Below are 13,831 nucleotides of genomic sequence, written 5' to 3'. Positions count from 1 at the left end.
GCACAGGCATAATGATCAATGGCATAGGCTAGAGAACCCAGAAATAAACTCTCACATATGTGGTCAAATGATCAACAAGGATGCCAAGACCATTCAATAGGGAAAGGACAGGCTTTACAACAAACGGTGCTGGGGAAATTGGATAGCCATATGCAAAAGAACGAAGTTGGACCCTTACCTAACACCATATACAAAAATTAACTCAAAATGCACTAAAGACGATAAACATAAGAGCTAAAACTATAAAACTCTTAGAAGAAAACATATGGCATAAGCTTCACAAAACTGGATGTAGCAATGATTTCTTGGACATGACACCAAAGGCACAGGCAAAAATAAAATAAAATAAAAATAGACAAATTGGACTTCATGAAAATTTAAAACTTTGTGTATCAATGGAGGCTATCAACGGAGTGAAAAAGCAACCTATGGAATGGGAGAAAATATTTGCAAGTCATATATCTGCTAAGGGATTAATATCCAAAATATATAAAAGGGATTAATATCCAAAATATATAAAAGGCTCCTGAAACTCAACAACAGCAACAACAATAGCAAAAACAGCCCACTTCAAAAATGGGCAAAGGACTTGGATAGACATTTGTCCAAAGAAAATATATGAATAGCCAATAAACCTTGAAAAGATGATCAATATCACTAATCATTAGGGAAATTCAAATCAGAATCACAGTGAGCTATCATTTCACATCCATTAGGATGGCTGCTATCAAAAAAAAATGCACCAAACCCACCCCCTGCCCCCGAAAAGAGCAAGTATTGGGGAAGATGTAGAGAAGTTGGAATTCTTATGCACTGTTGGTGAGAATGTAAATGATACAGCTGCTGTGAAAAACAGTATGGCAGCTCCTCCAAAACTAAACAATAGAACTACTGTACGTTCCGGCAATTCCACTTCTGGGTATACACCCCAAAAAATTGAAGCAAGGTCTCAAAGAGATATTGCATGCCTGTATTCATAGCAGCATTATTTACAATAGCTAAAATGTGGAAGCAACCCATGTGTCCATCAACAGATGAAGAGAAGGCAAAATGTGGTCTATACATACAAAGGAATGTTATTCAGCCTTAAGAAGGAAGGAAATTCTGACACATGCTACAACATGGGTGAATCTTGAGGACATCATGCTAAGTGAAATAAGCCAGTCACAGAAAGACAAATGCTGTATCATTCCATTTACATGCAGTACTTAGAGTAATCAAAATCATAGAGACAGAAAGTAAGGAGGGTGGGTGCCAGGGGCTTGGGGGAGGGGAAAAGAGGGAGTTATTGTTTAATGGGTATAAAGTTTCCATTTTGCAAGATGAAAAGAGTTCTGAAGATGGATGGTGGTGATGGTTGCACAACAATATGAATGTACTTAGTACCACTGAACTATACACTTAAATGTAGTTAAGATGGTAAATTTTATGTTATGTGGGAGATAGATCTGAGGAAATATCCCAGAACGTAGCACAAAGAGATAAAGATATCACAAATATGAAATCAAGGCCGGAGACACAGAGGATAGAATGAGAAGATCCAACACAGGACAGACTTTACTGAGGGTCGTGGCAATGGAGGGGAGTGAGCAAGCAACTTGAACTTGAACATTAGACATGTCTAAATAGTAGACAAGCCTTTAGTCAAGCTGGCAGGCCACACATATATCCGTCCTAAAACTTGAGAAGAAAAAGTTCAACAACACAAGACAAAGAGTTCACAGATGAAGTAATAGAGTGGCCTTTAAACATACGAAGATAGTCAGCTTCATTCATAATAAGTGCACATGGATACGACATGAGATATCAGTTCTCACCTAGCAGATGGACAAAAGTCCAAAAGTGGTCACGTACTGTGTTGACACATCCTGTACATTGTTGATAATAAAGTGGTACAACCCCTATGCAGAGGAATTGGATGATATCTAGCAAAATTATATATGCATTTACACTTTGACCCTGCCATCCCACTCCTAGGAATCTATCCCAAAATCACAATGCAAAAGTATGAAATAATAGATGCTCCAGCTTAATAGATTTGGCATTATTTTTTTTTAATTTTATTTAGTTAGTTAGTTAGTTGCGCTGGGTCTTAGTTGCGGCATGTGGGCTCCTTAGTTGTGGCATGCGAACTCTTAGTTGCAGCACGCATACCCTGGGTCCAGTGTGCAGATTTCCAAGCACTCCCCTCCCTGGGACCCCGGGGACCCTCCCCTGCGCCGGTGAGCAGCGTCCCCTCCTCAAGGCTTCTGGGTCTTAACCATTCCAGCCATTCCAGCCTTCCTCCCCGTGCCCTTAGCCAGGGAGGGACATGCTTCCTGCAGTCACTACCTCCCTGCTACCTCCTTAGAGTTCTTTTTTTTGCTTTTTCGGTTACCTAGTTAACACTTGACCCTGGGTTGACAATTGTATTCTCTCTGTGGAAGTTCCTGCCTGGACTCTGGCTGGTCCACTGGGCCCAACCCCTCAACCTCCCTGTACAATGTGGAGCCTGTACTGCTCAGAGGAGAAACTCCAATGGCTCACCAGCTCTTGGTTCGAAAGGGTACACGCACCCCGATGTTCACTGCAGTGCTGTTTACAATAGCCAAGACGTGGAAGCAACCTAAGTGTCCATCGACAGATGAAGGGATAAAGAAGATGTGAGATATATATATATATATATATATATATATATATACACACACACACACAATAGAATATTACTCAGCCATAGAAAAAAATGAAATAATGCCATTTTCAGCAACATGGATAGACCTAGAGATGATCATACTAAGTGAAGTAAGCCAGACAAAGACAAATATCATATGATATCACTTATATGTGGAATCTTAAAAAATGATACAAATGAACTTATTAACAAAACAGAAACAGACTCATAGACTTAGAGAATGAACATATGGTTACTGCGGGGGGAAGGATGGGGGAGAGGGATAGATTGGGAGTTTGAGATTCACACGTACACACTACTATATGTAAAATAGATAACCAACAAGGACCTACTGTATAGCACAGGGAACTCGACTCAATATTCTGTAATAACATAAATGGGAAAAGAATTTGAAAAAGAATAAATACATGTATACGTATAACTGAATCACTTTGCTGTACACCTGAAACTAACACAACGTTGTTAATCAACTACACTCCAATATGAAATAAAAATTTAAAAATAAATTAATAAACGGCAAAAAATAAATAAAATAGAATTTTAGTGATATATTGGTCCTATATTGCTGCATAAGTAAGCCCCCCAAAACTTAGCAGCTTAAGACAGCAAGTGTTTCTCACCTTGTACGGTTTCTGAGGGTCGGGAATCAGGAGTGGCTTTGTTCAGTGGCTCTGGACCAAGACTCTTGACTCAAGGCTGACAACGCTGGAGAATCAGCTTCCAGACTCCCTTGTGTGGTTGCCTCTGTTCCTCACCGGCTTTTGGCCAGAGACCCCGGGGCCTCTCCGTAGGACTGCTCACAACAGGGCAGCTGGCTTTCCCCAGGGCGAGGCATGGAGAGAACGTCCAAGACAGAAGCTGCAGCCTTGACTCACCAAATCTCGGCAGTGACGGACCACCACCTTCGGTCACACAGACCAACCCGGGTACAAAGAGGGGGGACCAGCAGGGTGTGGGTGTGAACAGCAGAAGGCGGGGTCCCTGGGGCCATCTTGGGAGGGTGGCTGCAAGGTCTTTTTATTAAGAATGTTGGCTGGGGGGGTGGGGTAGGATCAGGGCCAGCCTGGGGGTCCTGATTCCTTTGCTGCTGCTGACAGTGGAGAGGACGCACAGTCTGAGCAGGAGCTGGAATCCAGAGGTCCCACAAGGAGGAAATGGCCAACTTCCTACCACAGGCACCATTTTAGAAGGTCTTTGGAAACATTTGGTGGAAATGGCAGTGATAATTTTGGCCGTGTGACTCCTCCAGTCTATCTTGCTGTGTCACTAAAACTTTCAATTTAGGAACTATGCTGGCATTTCCTCCAGCTGATAAGATGTCTAGATGTCAATGGACTACATGTGTATTTTTTAGTTGCAGCCAATACATTTTAAACTTATTAACAAGACCACAATTAACTTGGTTTTTTGAACTCAAGAAAAAATTTACTTTTCCCAAATATTATTCCCACCTGGTTCAATACCTGGCTATAAGCAGAACCTTGAAGTGAGGTAAATAATATTTTCACTTCTACAATGGGAGGGATAATTTTGGCATATCTAAAAGACTAGATAGATAGATAGATAGATAGAAAGACAGAGATAGGAAACCATACTATTAAATACTTTGGACTTGAGATGATTATTCTATTGATAAATGGAATGGCAAGGTATAACAGCCAAGGATGAAATTCAGTTCTTCCTTCCCCCTGCCCAGCTATCATGTGTATTTTAATTACTGGAAACATATTATACACAATTGATAGTGTTCTTCAATCTCACCATTGAAAGTGACACCCTTCAAGTCCAAGTGATCGGTTGAAGTAGATAAAAGGACCAAAGTTCTGGAAATATTGAAAGTGGCCCTTGGGCCATTTCCACACCTTTATACCCAGGAAGGGGGTAGCTTTTGTGAGGCATCTAGATAAAGACAAGGGACTTGAATTCTAAGTCTTATGTTGATATGCAATCTAAAAATAGTATATATTGATTCTTATACACTTCAACATTTTCTGTGTAAGGCCTTTACATTCTTAGTTATAGGCAAGAGCCCAAGTTTTCTGAGATTCCATAGCCAAACCATCAGTGAAATAGGAGGAAAAAAAGAAAAAAAAAAAGCAACTCTTACTGGAAGCCATATGCAAGAGAGAGATAGTGACAATGTCTGAAAAGAAAGCCATTTCTATTTTTTACATCTTTTTCACTACAGTAAGGGTGTAAATTTTAACTGACATTTCCCAACGAAGAAAATCATTCTGGGGGGGGGGGGAAATGGAGGCAATTACACACCAAAAGTATGTTGAAGGCTTCAATGTTAAGGGAAAATATCTACTTGATTTCAAATATTTTCAACCAAGACAGTTTCTTGCCCCAGACTAATCCTCACAGGCGCTGCGTGGAACACAGAGCTTCTGGGCAGCCCGTGGGAGAAGATGGGGCTGCAAGCATTCGACCCTTGGTGCTGGCGCCCCCCAGCCCCGGGAGGTGTGGGCAAGCACGTGCACTAACTAGGTCTCAGTCTCACTAGAAGCAAAGCGAGCGATCCTTTCAGCTCCATCGTGCTCCCTGTAAGTCTCCTGCCCTGGGAGATGAACGGCTCTCTAAAATCAGGCTGGACGCAACCAGCATGTAACAGAGCTCTTTTGCCATCAGTTTTTCTGCCGTGATGGAGTCATAGGAGAAGATTTATTTGTCTTCCTTATCCCTTTGGTGATCCGTGACAGTTTGTATTTTCCGAAAATGACTGCAAAAACATTTCTGGACCCACGTGCTCTTCTAGAACTTTGTCACTCCTGCAACAAGAGGTGGAGTCTGCCTCCTGGCCCTGAGCCTGGGCTGGACTTTGTGAATGCGACGGGGGAGGAGCTCTGTGAATTCCAGGGCCAGGTCATAAGAGGTGATATACCTTCTGCCTGATACTCTCTCTCTCTCCGTCTCAGGACATTCACCCTGGGTGTGTAGCTGCCATTTTGCGAGGAAGCCCAAGCTGCAGAGAGAGAGCCTGTGTAGGGGTTGCACCTACAGCTGCCACCCCAGCTGACACCATGTCACCCATCAGACCTGTGCGCAAGAAAGCCTTTGAGAGGCCTTCAGCCCTGCCACCATCTGACCACAACTGCATGGAGACCCTAAGTAGGAACACCTGGCTGAGCTAGTCAATCCCAGGACTGTGATAAAAATATTTATAAAATATATACATATATATAAAAAATATATAATTGTTGCAGTTTTTGCCAATCAGTTTGGGGTGATTCCTTACATAGCAACTGATAACCTGAACATGATCTGAAGAGGTAAAACATCACACAGTTTAAGAATTATAATCTCCAAATTTTTTTTTGGTATAACCTCCTTAAAGGATTTTGAAAAACCATCTATGTGCTCACACAGTTTTTAGTTGTCACTTAAATTTTTGGTATAAGTTTGCAAAATAAATTTTCACACAAATTCATTGCACTACTCTCTTAAGTGTGTCTCCTGGAGTATCGGTGCAATTTGATAGCTGTGATTACCCATATTTAAAATACAAGAACCATTTCTTCTTTAGAAGTCAAAAATTTCACACTTTCTTTTTCTCCCTGAACTAGTATTTCTATTCTACTTCTCCCACAAAATTTTGTCCTAATGTAATTTATGTTTGCATTTTAAAATCATTTATTTATTACCCTATTATGCCTTTCTGCAAAAGAACATATATATATGCACATATATATATTGAAATTATAAACATTTTTGTTTCCAGTTATCACAAATCCTTCTTCATGTTTAAATCCTTTAAACATTTTTATAAACATTAAATAATATTTTACAGGAAATACATTTCTTAATGATACTTTCAATTATTTTAAGTATCCATGGATGAATGTTACTTTTGTATAGAACGAGCCAGAGTTCAGCATGAATTTTAATCCCGGTATTTTTGTTTGAATAGATTTAAGTGCCAAGAAACCTCACTCACACAGAGAAGTAGATGGAATTGGAAGCTGTTTTGATAGAACAACGTCACTGATTCTTTCAACTTCTTCCAAGTTATATGCTAGAAACTATGTAGCAATTCATTACCAAACTTTATTTTTAGTATTCTACCCCATGACAACTCGATTACATCTAGCTTCCATTTTATTGGTAACAAAGAACTGGGACTCACTGGGCTTGAACATTTCCCCAAAGATGTTCTAGGGAACAAAAGGAGGAGGGGGTTCAGATGACCTTGGAAGACTTTCAGCCAACCTTCCATTTTTCATCTCACTTTCACCTCTGCCTCTAGGGGGCGTCCCTGGGCTCTCAGAGCCTTTCAGGGCGTTTGAGGGCCCCGCACATCACTTCTCTTCTCTTTAGGGGCCCGTTGGCAGGTACCCAGGATATAGATTGTTTCTCTGATAAGTCTCCTCACCTCTCTGGCCTTTCTGGATTACAATATTTGTTGAAACTTCTCCCCTGCTGTCATCTTCCTTCCTGAGCTCTTTGACCTTACAGGTTGATACGTCAGGATGGAGAAGAAAGAGGTGCATGTGTTCATTCTCCCGTTCCTGACTGGTAGTGAAGTAACTAGTAAACAGAAAGCGCGAGTACTGAGACTTAACCCAATGAGTGTCTTCGCCCTGAAGACCAGCCTCGGGTGGCTCTCCTCCTCTGGAATCATTTAAACAGGAACCCCATCGTTTTTTTTAATGTGCTCAATGGTGGATTTGCTTTATTGATATTTCCAGAAGTCCTTTGGAGGAAAGGCCTTAATTAAGCAAGGCCCTTTACAGGTTGGAATACTGTCCTACACATTGCTTGGGGTAAAAAGGATTCGGGGTGGGATATATTTGGAAGAGATTGCACATCATTTTCTCTTCTTGGAGTTTCAAAATACACATTGAAAGCTCTAAGAAATTGTGTAACAAAAAAACCTGAAGACTGTCATACAGAATGAAGTCAGAAAAACAAATATCATATATTAATGCATATATGTGGAATCTAGAAAAATGGTACAGATGAACCTGTTTGCAGGGCAGAAATAGAGACACAGATGCAGAGAACAAACGTATGGACACCAAGGGGGGAAAGCAGCGGGGGTGGTGGTGGTGGGATGAACTGGGAGATTGGGATTGACATGTAGACACTAATATGTATAAAATGGATAACTAATAAGAACCTGCTGTATAAAATAAAATAAAATTTTTTTAAAAACTATTTGATTGGACTTTCTAAACTTATTGCACCGTGAATCCAGTTTTTCGTGTAATACCTGCCAACATCCTCACCTAACCAGCCTTCCACAAACATCCCAAGGGAAAGGCTGAACTAAGTGATACATCTGGTAACTGATTTTGGCCAGAAACTGTTTCTCAGAAAGCCCCCTTTCAACTGGATCCTGGATGTGGTGAGGCCGCAGGCCCCGTGCAACTCTCTGCTTTGTGAGCATCCTATGCACCATCAGCACACGTGTGTGACGAGCTGGATTGACTCTCGACCTCCGGGTTTGAAGGCTCCACAGATGGCAGAGGGACAAAGCAACGGGCCTTTTATTTTTGACTTTGACATGTGCGCTTTTGGGGATATTGGGAATGTTGTAATTTTCCAGTGCAAACTTTGACACTTTGTTTCTGGGTCACAGAGAAAACACCACCTTTCATCACCAATTACTGTTTTCCTCAAATCCATGCTATTTTTGTCCAGTTTCCTTTGAAAGACCAGAACAAATGCTAAGCCTTTGATTTCTCCACTTGTCATTTGAATTCATGGTACAGATTTTAAAGTCTTACCTTATGTTCAAGTCATCCTTCAGAAACGTGACTTGCTCCCCAATGTTACTTCTTTTCCCAGCCCTTGTCACACTGCTGTAGTCACAGCCCTTACCTTTTTCATGATCGTGTAAGTGACTGACGCTTACTTGGATCGTCATCAATATCTTCTATACACTGTTGAATTTTCAAGGCCACACTCTCACTTTTGATGTCATTTCATTCCAATCAAATCCCTCTTTATCTATTTAAATTTTACATGAAAATTTGACTTCACATAATCTTTGATAGTCTTTGCTCCAAATAATGGTAATTCCTTTTAAGCCAGTGCATAATAATACATTCTTCTATTTTTTTCAAGGCTGCTAGAACAAGATTAATTTAGACAATGTTGAGATTAATGCTGCTGCAAGTCAAAACAAGTTGCAACATGCTGGAAAACACTCTGAGTCCCATTTTTAATTTACAAATTAAGGGTGTTAAGACTTGAATCTTTTAAGGTCTCTTTGGAGAGCTTTATACTTCTGTATGTTGCTAAAGCTCAAGACTCTTGGGCTTCCATAAGTTATGCAATAACATTCTTAATCGCTTATCAGTCATTAAATTTTTCTAAAATTCTTCAGATTCAGTTATCTTTCAACTTATTGCAGCTCTTTCAGTAATAAATTCCGTTAACTTGCTACACACCAAGTTCAAGTTTGACCTTTGGCCCAGTGTCTTGCATATGGCAGTGGCTGCATGCACGAAGGTACAAGTGGACGTTCCCTTGGGTTGTGATAAGCTTTAAAGGATACCCCAGGCAATTATACTTCAATAGAAGATGTTGGGCCAAGAAAGTATAGCATGTGAGGAAGAAGAGAGCATGCACCTGAGCATGGGAGGAAGTGAGGACAAACTCACAAAAATAAGGACCATCTGTGAATTTAGTTTCCTGAAGATCCTTGTAGTATTCAGGAAAAACGACGTAAACGGACAACTTTAGCTTAGAAATCAATTTGCACAGGAATAAATTGGGACCATACTTTGAAGGGCCTTGAACGTCCATCCAAGATTACTAGAATTGAATGACGGGGGGGTCATCGCCACTCATGAGCAGAAGATGAACTCTGCGTTTTCAGAGGCTCCACTGGCGTTTGTGGGCAGGAATGAAGAGGGGGGAGGTGAGAGGCAGGTGATGGTGGTGGCTAGATTCAAGGTGGAGGGACCCTAAGGGGATGGTCTGGAGAGGCACTACCGAGAGGAGCTAAGAGCCTGGTGACTGATGGGACGAGGGGATGGGAGAGAGAGAGGAAGCGAAGGTTAACTCCATTTCTGAGCCTGAGTAACGGAGAGAATTATGGCACCAGTGACAAGGAGGAAAACACAGGGGGGAGAGTTGGTTTGGGGGAATGGTCTTGAGCTCTGTTTTAGACAAGCTGTATGTGAGGTGACGGCCGACATCTGGGTGGAAACATTCAGCTGGCGCCGGAGGAGAGGGAGGTCGGAATTCTAGGGCTTGCTGGGCACGGGCACGTTCTCCCCGTCACACCCATCAGGGTGCCAGGGCCTCCATCACAGCTGTTTTCTCCTTGCATCATCCCAAGATAAAAGGTCCCGATTTTAGTCTGTTTCCAAATGACAACCTCTTGTGTTCACTCACTCCCAGCTCCTGATACCTTGGTTAAGGTTTCACGATTCCTGCAGCAGTCCAGACATAGAGGTACCCCCAGGGAGGTTTAGAGATATGATAAACCAAAAGAGTCTTTTCTTTCTGCAGTTTTCTTCTGATCGCAGAAATACGTGTTTTTAAAAATAACTCAAATCCAGAAGTTTGCAATAAAAACTCCAAACTCTTGCACATGTACAACAGGAGACATGTAACGCATATTCATACAAACCTTGCAATAAAAATTGGAAACAACTCAATATCCAATAAGGTAAATAGATACGTTATACATGTTTATATAATAGAATACTATTCTGCAGTGAAAAGTAATGAATGGCAACTATGTACATCACCAGGGATAAACCTCACAGACAGCGTTTAATGAAAGAAGCAAGTCAAGGATAAACACTAACAGTATGATTTTATTGATATGAGCTCAAAACCAGGTAAAATTGTTCAAGGATACATACATAAGTGGTAAAAGCATAAAGGTAAGCAAGGAAATGATTATCACAAAGCAAGAGAGTGGTATTTGAGGGGTACTTCCAGAAGAGACACACACGAGAGACTTCTAAGATGAGGTCATGGGGTGGAGCCCCCAGGGATTAGTGCCCTGATAAAAGTCACGGGAGAGCTCACTTCCTACCCTACCCCTGCTCTCTGCCACACCACGATACAAGGAGCAGTCAGCAGTCTGTAACTTGGAAGAGGGTTCTCACCAGAACCCGGCCGTGCTGGCACCCTGATCTTGGACTTCCAAACTCCAGCACAATGAGACATAAATTTCTGTTGTTTATAAGCCTATGGTTAAGTCTATGTTTGTTTGTTACAGAAGCCTGAGCTAAGACAAAGAAAAAATGAAGCTAAAAGTGGGGTGAAAGCAAACCATCCTATGTAGCACCAAAATATTTGTAATAATACGACCACTTTATAATTTCCTCATCTGTAAACTTGAGGGGCTGGACTAAATGACCAGAAAGATTTCTTCTCACTCTATGTGCTCATGTTCATCCCTTCAATACCTCCTAAATGGCTGCAAACTGAGTTCACATACATCACTGGAGGGGCAAGAAGGCATAGCTGGGGATACATTAACTCAGTGTTAGACCTGGCTTCCAATTTCCGCTCTAACCCATAATGGCTGTGAGCCACTGGGCAAGGTTTTTCACTTCTCTCAGCTTTAGTTCCCCATTTGTAAGACAGGAAAAGTATCTGCTTCTCAATATTATTGCAGAGATTAGGGAGCTAGTGACTAACATATAACAAGTAGCGGGGAAGTAGTACCCATTATCAAGGGAGGAAGCCCTCTTTCCTCCATCACATAACTTTTAATAGATGAAGAAACTAGAGCCGACAAGTACATGGCCATCGGATAGACAGCAGAGGCAGGCCGTCCAGAACTCCAGCCTTGTGACTCACTTCTGTGTTCTTTCACCTGTGACGTATTGACCAACCGACCCACCATTTCAGTGATGGGTCAAATCAGCTATCTGGCAAGGTCACATTTAAATACACACGTGCACAGGCACACGTGCACACACTCCCCCCTTCGCCAGCACCCGTTTAAACACGCTGCACTGGTTATGTTTATACCAAATGGACAGAGTTCAGTTCAGGAGATCTGGTCAGTGAGGACAGCAGAGCCAGACAGAGGGTTCGTTTCAAGATACACAAGGATTTAAAGGCCCAGATGGCCTGCAGATCTGGACTCCTTTACTGCCTGGCACTGCGGCTGCAGGGTTCACGGGGAGAGGACAGAAGAAGGTGATAGAGTTTCCGTGGGAAAACCCAGGACACATTCTCAGAGCCTGAAGACTCAGACGAGTTTAGTACTCTCCATTAACATTTTCTACAACAATGGAATATGGAAAACAGAAGCACCACAGACCCACGTAGGACAGAGTGATGAGTACTGGCGGAAATGAAGTTGGCACCGTGGTGGAAAAATCATCAGATTTGGAGTCAGAAAACCAGGGTTGGTGTCTTTGTTCTGTTTACTAGCTGAGTGACCTTGGGGGAGGGAGGGAAAGAGGGCTCTCAAACTCCCAAATCTTCAGTTTTCTCAAAATTAAGATAATGACAATAATGCCAGTAGTTTAGGGAACAGCTATAAAAATCTAACGCATTGTCGTCATGTAAAAGTTAAACGTCTGCGTCTCAGTCTCCTTATCTGTAAACTAGGGACAATGATAGCACTTACTTTATAGGCTTGTTAGGATTTAATCAGTTAATCCACGTGAAGTGCTTATAACAGTGTCTGGCTCAAGTAAGCACGCAAATTATTAGGCAGATGATTATATTAAACGAAACTGTCACCTACCACCATCTCGATCCACTGTCTATCCACTATTCCAGATGTGTCTATTGGTTTCTTGCCGTTAGTGACTAGTTGTCATTATGAAAGACAAAGAGTTCCATTTTGCCTATTTTCTTTTCTTTTCTTCTTAGGAGACAGTGACCAGAATCATTAAAAAAAAACAAAAACAAAAACAAAAAACCCAAAAAACCTCTACTGCAATAATGATTTTTAAAATAGACATATATTACTTATCTATTAACATTATTAAGCATTAATACTATTTAATAATAGAATATAAAGAAAAATACACATAGTGGTATTTAAGATTATAATCTAACACAGAATACTGACAATAGACATACAGAAGAGCAAGTGTTTGTATACCAAAGCCATATAACAATAAGACTGCAAGTAAAATGAATATATCCAACACTATGTACAAACTTTAATGTAATGGTCTAATTCATGAATAATAATAATGGGATAAAGGATGTTAAACACAAAAAGTAGATTTTTAACCAAAAATTGAACATCATTCCAAAATAACTAGTAGGAACAAAGATGTTTGATGTTTAAAAAAATGATTTTTCCCTATAAATACAGTTTACATGGATATAGATTTTTTTTAAAGACTTTTATCTTTCTTAAACCCCAAACCCTGGTTTAAAACAAGTATGACAATGGTGATGGTACAGCAAATAAAGCTATAATTAAAGTGCATCTTGGAAAAAAATGTAAGAATTGACGTTAGCTAAAGTCCCCAATTAGCTAAAGAACAATGAAGATAAATGTAATATAAAGAGTGGGCACTCTGGACCCCCACTGCCTGGGCTTGAACCCTGGCTCTGCCACTTCGTAGCTGTGTGACCATGGGAAATTACTTAATCTCTCTGTCTCTCAGTTTCTCATTCGTAAATTGAGGATAGTAGTAATTAAGTCATGACGTTGTTGTGAAGATTAGTTAATACATGTAGAGATCTTGGGAAAATGTCAGGCACATTGTGTTCAATAAATGTAAACTTTTAAATTATAACAAATGCATAACGATACTTTAAATATCCAAAATGAATATTGAATAATAACTGATAAAATAGTCAACACAAAATGTTGAATTTGGGGGGTCAGTTGAACATAAATCATCACTAGTCCATTACTATTGCTAAAGATCACAACTCAACGTGACCATGGCATATATAATATTAAAGTAGTATCACGTTTCATCAATCCAAGCAAGACTCCATCAACTGCAGGATCTGTCGTTACTTTAGGAAACACTGAGGGGAAAATGCTGCCATTGATGCTGTGGCTTATATTTCAGAAAAATCAAAGTGTGAAAAAATGTGCACCTTGGAATTGATGAAATACCAGTTGGAAAAAAACTGGAAAGTGGTCAACAGCGTTAGATGGCAGACGGGTTTCTTTAAAAACAAAATGGTAGACATACAGTCTAGTTTTCCCGTTGCCTTCTAAGGGAGGGAGCTGTATTTCCTGGACAGGAGTGGCCACTA

The sequence above is a fragment of the Balaenoptera musculus genome, chromosome 13 (genome assembly GCF_009873245.2).
Source record: "Balaenoptera musculus isolate JJ_BM4_2016_0621 chromosome 13, mBalMus1.pri.v3, whole genome shotgun sequence".
Lineage (NCBI taxonomy): Eukaryota > Metazoa > Chordata > Mammalia > Artiodactyla > Balaenopteridae > Balaenoptera > Balaenoptera musculus.
Note: the sequence above shows the minus strand (reverse complement) of the source record.